The 4,888-nt window shown below is 36.0% G+C and overlaps 1 long non-coding RNA gene across 1 annotated transcript; it reads right to left on the bottom strand.

Moving 5' to 3' along the window:
• Window positions 1-335: 335 nt before the first annotated feature.
• On the bottom strand, window positions 336-4,092 carry LOC143997329 (uncharacterized). Its single transcript, XR_013277674.1, has 2 exons — window positions 2,767-4,092; window positions 336-2,086 (listed from the first exon to the last, which is right to left on the bottom strand). It is a non-coding gene; the product is annotated as an uncharacterized LOC143997329 (long non-coding RNA).
• Between the last annotated feature and the right edge of the window lie 796 nt (window positions 4,093-4,888).

Below are 4,888 nucleotides of genomic sequence, written 5' to 3'. Positions count from 1 at the left end.
ATCTCTGCACGTGCAGAACGAGCTGTTATTTATTAAAAGGTTTTGCATACACCATATGTATCCCTCTCCACGTTTGTTTTCTTAGCAGATTACAATAGTAAAATGTGTCACCTACATATGACCTATGACAATAATGAACAAAATCAAAGTCATTGTAATCAGTAGCTTTTAACGCTGATTTCATTGTTAAGTATTTCCATGTAAAAGGATTTGAAAACAGAGTATGCCAGTGGTAAGTATGCAGCTGTATTTCAGTGAACTCATTTGAATACATATATATATATATATATATATATATATATATATATATATATATATAATCACATAATCTCACATCGTACATAACCTGCAATTTTAATAAATTCCAAAAGGCATTCAGTACATGAGTTTATCATTGCTAAATGTTTTAATCCAGTCTTAAGTCTGCACTATAGTTCTATGAAGAGCAGAATAGCCATTAAGAGATTGAACATGAGGTACAATGTGTGTATTGTTCAATGTTTTCACTGTCAAACTGAGAAGCAGTGAGCTGTACAAAAGTCATGTAAGTCTTCATATAAGGCATTTTATTGTATAAATAAGAATACACTGTACCACAGAACAGGGTACCTGAGGTGACATAGCAACATGGCACAATATTTTGCTGCTTTAACCACCTAAAGAGTTTTACTGTGTGCAACTAGTACGTATTCTAATGATCTAAATAAATAATTTTAATGGGGCAATGATTATGACATTGTGTCTAAAAGTATACCCAAAGTTGGGTGCTTGTAAAGAGTTTGGAAAATTATTTCCAAAATAACTAATGAAAATGACTTCTATATAGGTATGAGTGAGCACACAGTCTCAGTTGCAGCTTAAAAAATAACAAAATGATAATAACATTTCTTGCTCCTGGTGTCATTGGTTGCTGCACGCTATGGAAGCAGAAATGATTATTGCAGGGAAGAATCTACATATTGTGGGATATGTTAATTGTCATATTTTATGCAACTGCACAGTATATAATCTTTTTTTAACATGAAAATCTGGGAAGGTATGATTAATCAGATAGTTAAAAGGATGGTGTCACCTCTTTCATTATGCTAGGTGCTGGTATTATTTCTGTAAGATACTGATATTCTTAATCACTAACTGTACTGAAGAAGCAGACAGCTCTGATCCCCCTCACACAACTTCTGCTATCGCCTTTACCTATGTAACAGCGAAGAGCATATAAATAAATGGAATTGGAGCAAAATAGTACATTTTGAACAAAAGCACTTACAGTCATTATACAAAGATTAGCACAGTCAATATTGCAGTTCACAAGCAGCAAAGGCTGATACCCTGAGCAGATTTAATTCAGTAGAAAAATCAATGTATCATATTTACATACAAAAATATCAATAATTACATGTGTTTTATATTACTGTTATCCAAAATATTTCATTAGAGGTAATAAAGTACAAACTGATAAAATAAAATTCATTTTAACATTATTAGCACTGAAAAGCATGTATTACACATAAATTACTGTAAAATTTGATGATTAGTGCATTCAAAAATATAAAAAGGATTATAGGTTTCAAAGAAGACATTAGTCAGTTGTATTAGTCAGCTCAGCAGTATAATCCACAAGTAAATAGTGATGATGGATGATGTAATCCTATGATGATGCACCAAGTGTCCTCCATCCTCCTCCAGTGTTCCCACCAGTGCTATAAGACTCATTGACAGCAGTTTCTAGATAGCAGAGAATTTGCTTGGTCACATGTCCTGGTATGCCTTAAAATCCTCACTTGTGTTTGGTAGTCTCACAGTGACCCAGACTGACATCATGTACTGCAAGAAGCACGAACCAATACAATCTGTACAGTCATGGTACTTTACCAGCCACTCCTAAAAACACAACAAGGCTCCACAATTGCAAAAGCTGCAATTTACTAGGGGAATATCTGTTTAATATGCTGCTTGATCTGGCAAGTTTATAGCCTAGCAAATCTGAATACAAATGTTGATGCAAATGAGGATTCATTATTCCTACATCGTCTTTGTGTTTCAGCTTAATGCAGAGTGGTTTCTGTGATAGGCTTCAGGAACGTAGCTTTCAAGACAGCAAGAAATCATGATGTAGAAAATAGAGAGATAGGAAAGGGTGAGATAAGAATGGAAATGAAGAATAAGAATATTTAGGTATAGCATTTGCACAATATACCAATGCATCTACATTTACATAGCTGCCGCTACAATCAATGAACTTTCCCTGATTATCAGCACTGAAAGTGAAAGAGTTAAGCAGTCAAGATATTATAATTGCAGCCAGAACAGTATTTTTTTTCCTTTCAATGATTATACCATATTGTGCCCATCATCCAGAAAGTGTCCTATTTCCCTCCACGTTTCAAAATTCTTTCATAATTACAGACCTCACTGACTATAAGACACTATTCATTCAGATCTGTCCCAAGATTACATATAAATGCAAAACACAAAAATGACCTTCTAATTTTCATTCTTCCGTATAATTCCCCTCTACTGAAAAATTCTCAAGGAACACAAAATTGCTGTTAAAAAAATGCACCCTGGAAACAAAAGCTACACAGTAGAAAGAATATGTATATTTATTATAATAAATAGCTAAAGGGATTAAAAGAACTGTTTAGTGCTAAATGAAGAAAATTATAGACTGATTACAAAAATAAAAGATTAATAAAACATGCATTTCATCATGCAATCCTCATTTGTATCACATCTATCTTCAGATTTGTCCTAACATATAAATACCTGCTCTGGGAAAAAATAATGGACTGTTGGCTCGATATCTAAAGGATTTTTGATGTTAAGCATATGCGATAATTCCAAAGTCGATGCTGTAGGCTTGTTTTGTCATCCATAAATAAAGCACATTTGCATCCGTTCAGTCAAATTAACTCCATTAAAATCTGTGGTTATAATTAGCTCCTTCCCCCGTCTCGTAGTTAAGATGCTCGGATGCTTGCCGTTTTGATTAAATCCACCATTGTCTTCCAATAGCTGGTACTAATTCTTCCAGGGAAATATTCATTTGAGGTGTTATTTTATTCTGCACTGCTGTTAGTTGTTTAATTTACACCAAGTCCCTGCAGTGCTTTCCTTAAAGCCATCCTCTTTGTCTTGCCTTTGAAATTTACCAAATCGTACAAGAAATCAATACTTAATTGATTATTCACTTTTCTGCAGCTTCAAACAGCAAGCACGCATAAGATCCTGAAGTAGGCACCCTGTCTCCATTGCAGAAGGTTGCTTGGTGGCAAACATGCACAAGCTTCCAATAGTCTACACTTCACGAGCTGTGCAGTGGCGTATGGTGCCAGCCTCCGATAAAGGAAACGAAGATACTCTAATGAAACAGGAAGTGTTCCCTTGTGAGACAGATCCATCTTAATGCTTTTAACAAAAAGGGAAAGTAGCTGAGGCAGGAGCAATATGATACATACACTTCTCTTGCAGTTTGTTTTTGTTTGTTTTCTTGCTTAGTTCTTCCTGACCTTTGGCATGAAGATGGAGTATCTGGAATGCCACTGAAGTCACACTACCCCCTATGGCGAATGGGGGTGGAACTGGTACCTGTACCTTTGCCATGCAGTAAGGAAGGCAAGAATGGATCATTACGAAATGTAGGACAAATTCAGGCGAGCGAGAGAGAGAAAGCAGAGCCAGAGACAGATGGCGGATCTGGCCAAAAGCCAAAGTCAGTGAAATGAATTGCATTGCTAAATAACTGTACATCATTGATTTTACCACTTGTTGCTGTATGGATTGGAAAAAAGGCCTTGATGTTGGCAGGAATTTCCAATGTGTCATACCACAGACAACTTCAGATGCATAAGTCACCATACTGATAGCACTACGACAGTAAATGCCTTCTGGGAGCATGCAGGACGCTTTAGAAAAAACAATGACGGCAATCCAGTCATTTTGTGTAATGAAGAATTGAAGACTGGCTCTCAGACAAGTTGTTATGTGCCGCATATTAATGCATGCTGAGATGATATCCTCCCCCTTTTCCATGAGTGGCAGCTAGATGAGGACCTCTCTACAACAGTCATCATGTGAACAGAGCTATGCCAGGCAATACATGTCTGCTGCCATACTTAATGTGCCACGTGCCGTTCCATAGAACAACTGGTTGCTGTCTTTATTGACAAAAGCAGATCCCTGGGTTACAAGACTTGGGTGTTTTAAAAACATACACACACACAAAAGGAAAAACAGGAGAAACAGGCTGTTCAATAAACGCTTCATATAAGGATGAAGGCAGATATTATGGCATGCCCAGGGGGGCTTTAGAAATCAAATACAATGTTTGAGTAGCACAATTTGAAGTACAATCTAAAAAAAAAAAAAAAAAACAGAAAGCAATTTGAATTGCCAATGAGGCGACACATATCTGCATGCTAATTAGACCTGTGTCAAACTAAGTCTGCAGGCTCCTCTTGATGGTTCGAACACTTATCCAGTGCTGCAGAGATATATTATTATTTTTTTCCCCTTCCTGCATAAATTATTAGCTTTGTTCTGCTGATCATTTGCAGCAAACAAACATGAAATGTAAGATCAAAAGGCGATTCTGAAATTAAAATTATTGATTGCTGAAGCCTAGATTTCAGAATCTAATTAGTGGAGGCACAAACAAAAGCTGATATTATTACAGATTGTGCCTGAGCAAGCAGCCAGATAGAACAAGGTCTGTAATTTATCTTTGTTTATGCAGCCAAGGATATTAAAATGTAATTAAAACAGTAAAATGAGATGATCGGAAATAGCCACCTAGTGGCAAGTATATAATTTTAGATGAAAGAGCTGCGTACATAAAAATAGTGCATTTTCCAATTACAGTTTGAACATCCAATCAAGATTGTGCTGG

The sequence above is a fragment of the Lithobates pipiens genome, unplaced genomic scaffold (assembly GCF_037356315.1).
Source record: "Lithobates pipiens isolate NorthernLeopardFrog02 unplaced genomic scaffold, aLitPip1_a1.2 Scaffold_19, whole genome shotgun sequence".
Taxonomy (NCBI): domain Eukaryota; kingdom Metazoa; phylum Chordata; class Amphibia; order Anura; family Ranidae; genus Lithobates; species Lithobates pipiens.
This window is presented reverse-complemented; position numbering and strand designations above follow the sequence as displayed.